Below are 12,218 nucleotides of genomic sequence, written 5' to 3' on the forward strand. Positions count from 1 at the left end.
TAATCTGTAATTTGATGCCTTTTGGAGATTTTTCCATCTTTCCTTGGCTTCTTTATGCACATTAATACAAATTTTTACCTGGGGTGCCCACACTTTCATCCCCACTGTAAAACAGAGTAATTTTGTAGTGTGAAAGAAGCCTTATGTGGCAGTCTCTCTCTGTAATGTTCATAAGCCCTAAGTGAGTAAGATACTCTTAAACAGCAAGTATACACATGCATCCCATGTACATAACAAAATGAACAGTCCAGTGCAGCCAGTGGGTAGTCAGCCTTTGCTTACACTACCTTACTGCTGCTAGGACCAATGTTGCAGAAGAGGGGATTTCAGCTCATCAGATAAATATGATATCCAGTAACACCCACTTGTCATATACAGACGTCGATGACGCTTAAAAAGCTGTAATGTTGGACAGAACTTGTTCTAAGTGGCTGAGCCATCTTGTGTTGTGGGTGGGTGTTTGGACTATGGTGCAATATACAGTCATTAAATTATAAGTGTGTGCCAGTAAATTCCAGGTTCTCTCAACTCTCATCATTATATACTATTAGCTTTCCAACATACCGATGTTTATTACGCTTTACAGAAAGAAAAAAAACAGCTTTTGCAACCATTCCTTCCATCTGGTGCCTTTAAAGCAAGTGTCTGAATCATCGCTGAACAGAAAAGGACATTAAAGGGATATTCCAGGCAAAAACTTTTTTTTTATATATCAACTGGCTCCGGAAAGTTAAACAGATTTGTAAATTACTTCTATTAAAAAATCTTAATCCTTCCAATAGTTATTAGCTTCTGAAGTTTTCTGTCTAACTGCTCAATGATGATGTCACGTCCCGGGATCTGTGCATGATGGGAAAATATCCCCATAGGAGCTGCACAGTTCCCGGAACGTGAGTCATCAGAGAGCAGTTAGACAGAAAACAGAAGCTAATAACTATTGGAAGGATTAAGATTTTTTAATAGAAGTAATTTACAAATCTGTTTAACTTTCCGGAGCCAGTTGATATATAAAAAAAAGTTTTTGCCTGGAATACCCCTTTAACAATTTTCTATAGTAAAGAAACAGCAGATGACTTCCGGCCTTCATGAGGTTCAGGCCTCGCAAGACTGCAAATATGTGTATGGTCAATTTTATTTATTTATTTATTTATATAGCGCCTACAGATTCCGCAGCGCTTAATGACAACTGCTGTACAAACAACATGTGTAATGATGAACAACCTAAAAGCCAGAACTTTAAAGGGGTACTCTGCCTCTAGACATCTAATCCCCTATCCTAAGGATAGGGGATAAGAGGACTGGGGGTGGAATACCCCTTTAATGGTTTATTTTCCATCTGATGCTGAGTTTGTCACTAAGCTATTCCTACATTTTTTCCAATGTGCCCACTTTCAAAAATATATATGTTATAGAACTTTGATATAGCAATGAATAATTATTGCTCTTTCTTATCAGAGAATAAGGTCAGACTGTACTGAGTACATGACATGCTGAGACTCTGGTATGTGAACAAGCGCCCACATTTGTTCCATGAAAGAATTAGACAAAGGTAAAACTCTCTGAACCCAATGTGTGTATTTAATGCTACAGCAAACAATAATGCAGCCCTGCAACACAAGTTATGGTCCTAAGGGGCCCTACTTTACCTTTGTATGCCTCCATATGAAATATTTCTTTCCTGTTGGATTCTGTACGATTTTTGAAAGAAAATAAATTGTGGTGTGCTTTATCAGATGCTGTATTACGTTGTTTTTTCTCCTTGAAGTCATGTTTTTATAGGAAAATAACTACATAATAAGGCATAGCATGAAGCCCCATATTGCACATTACTCCTGGTGCTCCTATACAACTCTGCGCTTAATGTCTTAAAGGGAACTATTCTGGTCACAAAAGTATAGTACTGAACTGCTGATAATGCATGTGTACAGTTATGTTGGGAAATTGCATCAGCAATTCCCTAACATAATGTTATGATCACAATCCTTCCCTTTGGAAGCGAGATTGATCTGATAACACTGCAGCTGGGGAATTTCATTTCAGGAACAATTCTCATAGTAACATCTTATTATGGATAATGTAATTCCTTCATATAATATTTAAACTGACTCCAAACTGGTTTGTGCACATTTCCAAACACTTCAAAACTGACTCATAAGTTGTCTGACACCTATTATGATTGTTCAAAAACGCAGAAACAGTGTCCACAATGATACCACAATGTTACCACAATGTTACCGCAATGATATGTAAATTCTTAAAAGGGAGAGCACTCAGGATCATACCCTGATGACAGTAATGGCGACCACCGCGTTGACAATCCATAGGGGATGTCACCACTGCTTAATTGTCAATAGGGCATAAACCTGAGCGTTCTCCGGATTGAGAAATGATCAGTGGTGACTGACCATTTCACACCAGGGTAACGATAGCTAGGGCAGGAGTGTTAGAAAAAGGAATTAAAGTGCACAGATCCACATATATCATATGAGTTGATATTTTTTGTAGACAAAAATCTTTTCTGACCAGCTATTTCTAGGTGAAAATTTTCAGCCATTTTCAGCCAATTATTCACAGGATTCAAAAATAAAAAGGTTGGGTTGTGAAACCATGCCTCTTTTATGGTCAACCACTCCCCTTTGTGACAGACCAAGCCCCATTTTTGGCTTTTCCCAATGCAATGTCAGGTTTGTCGGATTATCTTTACGCACACTAGAGCAGACATGTCGCATGTCACGATTCGGCTTCCTGGTAGTGGATCCTCTGTGTCAGCGAGGGATTGGCGTGGACCGTGCTAGTGGACCGGTTCTAAGAGGCTACTGGTTTTCACCAGAGCCCGCCGCAAAGCGGGATGGTCTTGCTGCGGCAGTAGCAACCAGGTCGTATCCACTAGCAACGGCTCTACCTCGCTGACTGCTGAGAAGGCGTGGGACAGAAGGACTAGGCAGAGGCAAGGTCAGACGTAGCAGAAGGTCGGGGGCAGGCGGCAAGGTTCGTAGTCAGGATGGGTAGCAGAAGTTCAGGTACACAGGCTTTGGACACACTAAACGCTTTCACTGGCACAAGGCAACAAGATCCGGCAAGGGAGTGCAAGGGAGGAGACTAGATAAAGGCAGGGAGCAGGTGGGAGCCAATTAAGCTAATTGGGCCAGGCACCAATCATTGGTGCACTGGCCCTTTAAGTCTCAGAGAGCTGGCGCGCGCGCGCCCTAGAGAGCGGAGCCGCGCGCGCCAGCACATGACAGCAGGGGACCGGGACGGGTAAGTGACCTGGGATGCGACTCGCGAGCGGGCGCGTCCCGCTGTGCGAATCGCATCCCCAACGGCCAAAACAGTGCAGCGCTCCCGGTCAGCGGGACTGACCGGGGCGCTGCAGGGAGAAAGACGCCGTGAGCGCTCCGGGGAGGAGCGGGGACCCGGAGCGCTAGGCGTAACAGTACCCCCCCCCTTAGGTCTCCCCTTCTCTTTGTCCGGAGACTGCCTCCCCTGGGATGAGGAAACCGGGAAAGAATGGAGGGTTTCCTCAACGGCAGGCAGTACAGCAGGAGTGGGAATGGGGAGGGAGGGCAGAGGGCGAGGCCTGGCACGGGGCAGTGTGACACCAGGACGGGGGCCATGGGGAGGCACAGAGGCTTGCCTGATGGGACTGGGAGGGGGGGAGAGGCACTTCCTGTGGCAGGCAGAGTCCCAGTTCCTGATCTCCCCGGTGGTCCAATCAATGGTGGGGGAATGAAGCCGGAGCCAAGGCAGACCGAGGAGGACCTCAGAGGTACAGTTGGGGAGAATGAAGAACTCAATCCTTTCGTGGTGGGGTCCGATAGACATCAGGAGGGGTTCTGTGCGGTAACGCACGGTGCAGTCCAATCTGGCTCCGTTGACCGCGGAAATGTAGAGCGGTTTGACGAGACGGGTCACCGGGATGCTGAATCTATTAACAAAGGACTCCAACATGAAATTCCCGGAGGCACCAGAGTCCAAGCAGGCCACGGCTGAGATGGAGGAGTTGGCTGTAGGGGAAATCCGCACGGGCACCGTGAGACGTGGAGAAGAAGACTTAGAAGCAAAAGATGCCACACCCACGTGAGCTGGGTGCGTGCGTGCGTTTCCCAGGCGTGGAGGACGGATAGGGCAATCCACCAAGAAATGCTCAGTACTGGCACAGTACAGACAGAGATTTTCTTCTCTACGGCGATTCCTCTCTTCCTGGGTCAGGCGAGACCGATCCACTTGCATGGCCTCCTCGGCGGGAGGCCCAGGCGAAGACTGCAAAGGATGCTGTGGGAGAGGTGCCCAGAGATCTAAGTCTTTTTCCTGGCGGAGCTCTTGGTGTCGCTCAGAAAAACGCATGTCAATGCGGGTAGCCAAATGGATGAGTTCTTGGAGGTTGGCAGGAATCTCTCGTGCGGCCAGCACATCCTTGATGCGACTGGATAGGCCTTTTTTAAAGGTCGCGCAGAGAGCCTCATTATTCCAGGATAGTTCAGAAGCAAAAGTACGGAATTGTATGGCGTACTCGCCAACGGAAGAATTACCCTGGACCAGGTTCAGCAAGGCAGTCTCAGCAGAAGAGGCTCGGGCAGGTTCCTCAAAGACACTTCGGACTTCAGCAAAGAAGGACTGGACTGTGGCTGTGGCAGGATCATTGCGGTCCCAGAGCGGTGTGGCCCAAGACAAGGCCTTTCCTGAAAGAAGACTTACTACGAACGCCACCTTAGACCGTTCTGTAGGAAACATGTCTGACAACATCTCCATATGCAGGGAACACTGAGACAAAAATCCACGGCAGAGTCTGGAGTCCCCATCAAATTTGTCCGGCAGGGACAAGCGGAGGTTAGGAGCGGCCACTCGCTGCGGAGGAGGTGCAGGAGCTGGCGGAGGAGATGGTTGCTGCTGTAGCAGAGGCAGAATTTGCTGTAACATGGCGGTCAACTGCGACAGCTGCTGTCCTTGTTGGGCAATCTGCTGCGATTGCTGAGCGACCACCGTGGGAAGATCAGCGAGACTTGGCAGCGGCACCTCAGCGGGATCCATGGCCGGATCTACTGTCACGATTCGGCTTCCTGGTAGTGGATCCTCTGTGTCAGCGAGGGATTGGCGTGGACCGTGCTAGTGGACCGGTTCTAAGAGGCTACTGGTTTTCACCAGAGCCCGCCGCAAAGCGGGATGGTCTTGCTGCGGCAGTAGCAACCAGGTCGTATCCACTAGCAACGGCTCTACCTCGCTGACTGCTGAGAAGGCGTGGGACAGAAGGACTAGGCAGAGGCAAGGTCAGACGTAGCAGAAGGTCGGGGGCAGGCGGCAAGGTTCGTAGTCAGGATGGGTAGCAGAAGTTCAGGTACACAGGCTTTGGACACACTAAACGCTTTCACTGGCACAAGGCAACAAGATCCGGCAAGGGAGTGCAAGGGAGGAGACTAGATAAAGGCAGGGAGCAGGTGGGAGCCAATTAAGCTAATTGGGCCAGGCACCAATCATTGGTGCACTGGCCCTTTAAGTCTCAGAGAGCTGGCGCGCGCGCGCCCTAGAGAGCGGAGCCGCGCGCGCCAGCACATGACAGCAGGGGACCGGGACGGGTAAGTGACCTGGGATGCGACTCGCGAGCGGGCGCGTCCCGCTGTGCGAATCGCATCCCCAACGGCCAAAACAGTGCAGCGCTCCCGGTCAGCGGGACTGACCGGGGCGCTGCAGGGAGAAAGACGCCGTGAGCGCTCCGGGGAGGAGCGGGGACCCGGAGCGCTAGGCGTAACATCGCAAATACTACGCGCCAAAATAACTTGGAATAACCCGACAAAAAATAGTCGGTTTGAGCTTACAGTAAAAGCTGACCAGTATATAGATAAAAGAGATACACACATTAGCTGTTGCTTTAAGATCAGCCTCCCCCTCCCTCTAGACACTCGCTCTAGACACCTTTCCCATTCATCTGAATGGGGCAGCTTCAGTCAATCATTGCTGATGTCAATGGGGTCTACTGTAAAGCACATCTCTAAATGGCAAGATGGTAGCCCCATAATTATGTATGAACATTGTAATTAAAAAAATTACAATCAGAAAATAGAAACAGATAAGAAAAAAGAGCATGTTTCAGTACCTGGCTCTAATCAGTAGCTGATACATCCTTTTTAACATATCAACCAGGTTTTAACAAATTAACCATGGATATGAGGTGCCATCTCATATTGTGGAGAGGCTGAACCAGTGAGAATGTCTCAATTTAGGGAGATCTTCTCCCAAGGACATAAAAATGTATTTTTAAAAACTGGCATTTATTAATAAATAGCAATAAACATAAATAAGCAAAAAATTATTTAAATACCTTTTCACTTTGTGATATTAAACTGACCTCTGGATGTTGTGGTCATAGGTGTTTTTATACTGTTAACGGACTTAACTTTTTTCTAGATTTTTTTATACCAGCCATGCACAAGTCCTGCATAAAAAAAATTGTGGGATGTTCCATTAGACTCCAAGTGTAAGGAGGTAATCTCTCCTATTATTTCTAAAGAAGAATACAGTATCTCCATATACACTGTGCATCAGAGCCTATATGGCAGGGGGCTGTATTAGGCTAGGTTTCCACAAAGATTTTTATTTTATTTTTTTCCTGAAAAAATGCCACTGCAGTCACTGGGAAGAAAAAGTGTAAGTCCTGAATACTTCATACTACTATGGCGATTATTTGTATTAATCTCTGGAGTCTTAAACTAGTTATATATCTTAGATAAAGAAGATGGACAACAGTCTCTAAATGCCCCATTAACATATATTCTGATTGGCCCACAAATGTCTAATGCTGGGCTTTCCAAACTGAGTGCCGTGACATACTATTTATTCTTTTTTTTAATCTAAGAGCCGAGGAACGTGCTCTCGAATCACTCAAAGTTCCAGAAAAAGTGTGACACAAAAAACATGCACAAGGGATGCGGTCTATTGCAAGCGCTTCTCCGAAAGAAGAGAGGCCTCCCAACAAACCTTACCCTTCCCCTCCGGGCCAAAAGGCACCTGCGAGGTTCCAGGTTTTATGCCCCTTTTCACCTAAGCTACTTAAGGACTACAAATGTTCCCGGAATCCCCCTAGGCATTAGCCAAGGTATCTGCCCACAGAGCCGTTAATGGTCGGTACCCTGCCCATGCAGGAGTACCCAGGTTTTTTCAGGGAGGTGCGGGTCACACAAGCCTCCCCTAGACCGCTAGGAGGGACACCCAGAAGGGCTACGGCATCCTGACAATCATGTACAAAACAACACGTAAAAAGTCACACAGTGAACAAAAAAGAAATAAATAAGTGAATGTGAGCGGGTTTACTGCCTGGACATCCAGCCGGATCTATAAAAATTTCTCCGATCCGAGAAGGCCGGAAATCAAGAGGTGAGTGCCACAAGGTGTAGAGATATGGTGCCAGTACTTCCACTCAATTAGCCCATCCTCTCAGTGAGTTTTGGCACCTCAGGGTCACCACTCCCGAGGCACAAAAGTACCTCAGCTCTAGACCCTCCCAGCCTCATGGCGAGACCAGAAGAAAGCAGATCACATCAGGGAAGCCGTTGAGCTGATTCCATCGAAACCAGACTGGAATGCCCTCCATGCAGCGCCCATCCTCATCAGTCATACATCTGTGATGCCTGATCCACCAATAAAACTTATAAAAACAGATACTACACTTGATCATAGCCAAAAGGGTGTGTCAATCCCAGCTGCCTATTGCGGCTCCGGATGCCTATTGCAGCACGGGCACAGTCACTTTAAATCAGTGAGCAGTGGTGGTTGCTGGGAGGCTGATGTGTCACCCCCCTGACATCGTGACAAGAAGCGGAGCAGGAAGTTGTCCTCCGTCAGACCGAACAAGATGAACTCCTGAACCTAAGCCTGCTATAGTCGACCGGGGGAAACAGGCAGGGTGAGAAATGCAATGGCACAGGGGGGGATCAGAGGGAGGGGGGAAATTATGTGACACAGGGGGGGGGTATCTGATAAAGGGAGAGGGGTAATGATGTGACACGGGGTGGTCAAGGGGAGATTAAAATAGCAAAGGGGAGGATCAAGGGTGGGAATGATGTGGCACAGGGGGTGAAAAAGGGTGGAGAATTAAATAATGCAATGCCACAAGGGGTGATGAAGGGGGATGATGTAGCACAGGGGATGATAAAAGGGGGGAATGAAATGGCACAGAAAAGATGAAATGGCACAGGGGGGATCAGGGGGAGGTGAATGATGTGGCATGGGGGTGATAAAGAGTGGGAATTAAATGTCAGAGGGGGGAATAAAATGATACAAGGGGTGATAAAGGGGGGGATAAAACAGCAAGGGGGTAATGAAAGGGGGGTTAGAATGGCACAGGGGCTGATGGAGGGGGGAAAGAAATGGCCCAGGGGATGATAAAATGGCACAAGGAGTGACAGGGGGGGGGAGCAGCCCCACTTATAGTGCTGATACTGGTATCACGTTGTGATACCTGCGATTGGCAGGATGACGGGGGGGGGGGGGTGTCCCCAAACTATGCACATTTAAAAAGGAAAAAAAAAATTAAATTAGGAAAGCTCTGGTCTAATCTGTATGACTTTAGTGCTGCACTACGAATGTATCTATTAATATATTTTGACAATTTTGATTCTTCTCATCATAGTGTATACAAATTCTGTTTGGTTTGGACATAGTTTGGCTGTAAGTGACCACTGAACCACAAATGCATATCCACAATTCACAATTTTGCAGCTTATCAAATTGTTTGTTAACCAACCATACTCAATGACAAGAAAACTCCTATTTTCATAAAAGAACGAATATGCGAGAACTATCCCCAATATAAAATTTTGTCCAGGCCTAGAATATTAGACATCAAAACAAAAGTCATCCAAAAGATGTGATGTTCTGATTCTATCATAATCCGAATAAATGATTGAATAAAAATAGAACACTGGGTTGACAGAATGAAGCCGGAAGATACAGGTCATGCTGAAATAATTCCATTAACACAGAAAAAAGCTAGAAGATGACGCTGCAGAAAACAATGAGAACAGCCCTACTGGGAGCAAGATATATATAAAGCACTGCAAGTGGCTGCATCTTTCTATCTACTAATCTATATATGAGACAGAAGGAAGCATAAAAATACATGTTCTCTTACTGACAAGAAGAAAGTACATGGCTGTAAATGTCATGACTTCCCACATAACGCCTTCTATAAGAACAAACAGCATGCACTCATTATAGTAGGGAACATAGAACAGAATTACTGGGGAGAAAGCAAGCTGCCAAATACACATGACTTCATACACACATCCCATTATCTGCAGATATAAGGGGCTGCGGCAAAGCATCTCTGTCCTGTACCACATCAATTCTATCTAGGTTTATACGCCTCTCATCCAAAACTACAGAGGTCATATTGGTGCTACATCCCATCCTTTACCCCATGACCGGCAAACGTAACACTTATTTGTCATATATAATGTCCATTATTTCTTATATACCAAACATAATGATATTAAAATGAATACTTCACCCCTTCTCCTGTCTGTGCAGCCAGTAACACATCTGTGACAAGCAGGAAAAGCTTTACAGTCCCAACAGTCAGTTCATTAACATCTTCCTGGCTGACACAATGCAGCTGGCGTGTGGTTACTGCCTCCACTCATGCTTACTATCTCCTATTATTGTCCCCATGACAGTAAAACGCTACATCTTCCCATCATTCAATTCTTTTCGCCTAATTCACTTGTTACAGAAGAACACAATAGAAAAACTGTCAGACTTACTTGTACTTGACAATCGGCATTGCATAATATATAAGGACAAAATGTATATATTCATATCTTTTCATTTCTATATGTAACAATTGAGCAATAAAACAATAACATTCAATTCTGTTTTCAAAATAGATTAAAATAAAATTGTAGTAATTCATTGGAGCCAAATGCAGCAGTGAAATGTCTAGTGGTGTATCCTACAGAGGTTTCACATAAAGGAACATGATGTAGATCGGCTCATTGCATCTCTAACACTATATATATTTATATATATATATATATATATATATATATATATAAACAGATTTGGGTAAGATAAATGTGTGAGGTTAGGACGCAGCTGTTCACACATAGATGGTGCGTTGTATTATTTCTCAGCATGCACAGACAGCTTTCTGTACTTACCGGTATCATCCATTTATATATCTTCAAGTATCTTAGTGGTGCTGACTGTGTGCCTGGGTTTGCTTGTCTCTCCGCAATAGTTCTCTATGCCCTTTTCTGCCCTTCCTTTCTGACAGTCAATCTTTGCAGCGCATACAATTCTTGCTTTAACAGCAGCAGACACAACACCAGGAAATTCATTTCTCCAAGGATGACAAAACATCCATTAGCTCCATTATAGGCTGACTAAGACAGTCTGAGCCTATTGAGGAGGCACTTGAAGCCCCACGGATTCAATTCTATTCTAAGCAAGGCAAGCATAGTAGGGGAGGGGGAGCTGAAGGAGTCAACCTCCCAGTCCTAATATTATCACATAGAAATCAATTCTAAACATAGGTATGAAGGATGAAAGCTGAGCACTTAATGACTACAGGATGAAAAGGAATGGCCATCAATCACAGGATGCTTGTCCATATACATCAAGATGCCAATCTTAATTTACTGGCCACTAGTAGAAATACAAAAACTGAAAAATAAAAATGTGATAAAAAGGATTTCACTCCTGTTACATTTCACAGTGGCTTCAGAAACAAATATTTTGTAAGGATATTAAAAACCTTAATAAGATTCCTCATAATAATCAGATTCCTTCCTGTAGTCATTCGATGGAAACCTTCAAGGGAAGTATTTCATGGTATGGGAAAACCACACAGTGCCTTGCTGAGGACAAGAAGAATGCATTTGCATGAAGAATTCATATTTTATACTAGTAAACTGTGCACCTGTGTGATCCTCACATGACCAGGAAAGATTTGTAGCCTCTGGAAATAAGCAATTTAAAAAAAAAATTAATTGTGAATTTACATTCTAATTTACATATTTAAATTCCTTCATTTTTGAGTTGTATAAACACAATAGATAACAGTTTACAGATCTTCCAAAGTTATCTCTTACCTACAGGATTGGGGACAGCAAGCTGATTGGTGGGCTACCGACCACTAAGACCCCAACCAATTCCAAAAATAGGAAATGGATGGGGCACACCATACTTGCATGGCCAGCATTCTATTAATTGTCCATGGTGCCATCAAACATTGCCAAGTACTGAACTTGGAAATCTACGCAGCACCATAGAGAATGAACAGAGTGCTAGCCGCCCATGCAAGGTGCAATTCATCCATTCGCGTGACAATTTTGTTCCCATTCTTGGGATCAGCTGTTAGTTGCCTATCCTGTGGATAGGAGATAACTTTGGGAAATGGAAATACCACTTAAATCTTCTTTCACACAAGCGTATTATGCTTTATAGATCCCTATGAAGTTCCACATTCCCGTCCAAGAATTAGAGGTAGTTACTAGGCTTATAAAGTCACATCAATCCAAGCTCAAACACAGAAAGTAACTCAAGAAGTGTTGGAAAGGCTGATAACTTTGTACTGACAAATTTGGTTTAAATAATGACCTTAGGTAATCTGCAACAAAACATTAAGTATATTAGAGTAACAAGAGAAGATTAACATACCGCTGTTATTATGGAAGCTAGGACAATGTTATTTACAAATATACATTATTCATATTATCATAAATTCAGTTAGTGTAATTCTGTCATGTAACAGCAGACCCAAGTTAAAGTGAACTTGTAATCAGTTTTATGCTGCCCAAACAACAGGTAGCATGAAACAGGGACAAACTCCCTTATTACAAGTGACTATAATTTGCTCTGAGACACTGCAGCATTTCAGAGAAATCCTAGTTCATAAATCCAGCTGGGAACAGGGATACGAGTTCTTGTGATGGACCCAGACAGCTTCTCTAGAAGTGGGAAAGATAAGATACACATACCTGAACAGCTAAGGATACAATTTGTAATATTAGCATTTAGGGTCTAGAACCATGTGCACTTGGTCTTTTTTTGGAATGGCACATTAGTAATCTTACTTGTAACATTAAGATTAAGATTGGGACATTTACTCTTCTCGGGTTAATTAGTGACCATGATGTTATGCTAGAAATACAAAGCAGTATCAGCACTTTGTATCAATTCTGAAAGGGAGAGGAACAATAAATAAAATAGGGAAAGCAAATAATAGG

General features: G+C 44.4%; 1 protein-coding gene across 1 annotated transcript in view; it reads right to left on the reverse strand.

Moving 5' to 3' along the window:
* PHACTR2 (phosphatase and actin regulator 2) overlaps nucleotides 1–9,611 on the reverse strand; it is a 168,201-nt gene extending 158,590 nt beyond the window's left edge. Inside the window, exon 1 of the mRNA XM_056566729.1 lies at nucleotides 9,500–9,611. The gene's annotated coding sequence lies outside the window, so the exon portion shown is untranslated. The remainder of the gene's footprint in view (nucleotides 1–9,499) is intronic.
* Nucleotides 9,612–12,218: the final 2,607 nt, after the last annotated feature.

This window comes from Hyla sarda, chromosome 3, assembly GCF_029499605.1.
Source record: "Hyla sarda isolate aHylSar1 chromosome 3, aHylSar1.hap1, whole genome shotgun sequence".
Classification (NCBI taxonomy): Eukaryota; Metazoa; Chordata; class Amphibia; order Anura; family Hylidae; genus Hyla; species Hyla sarda.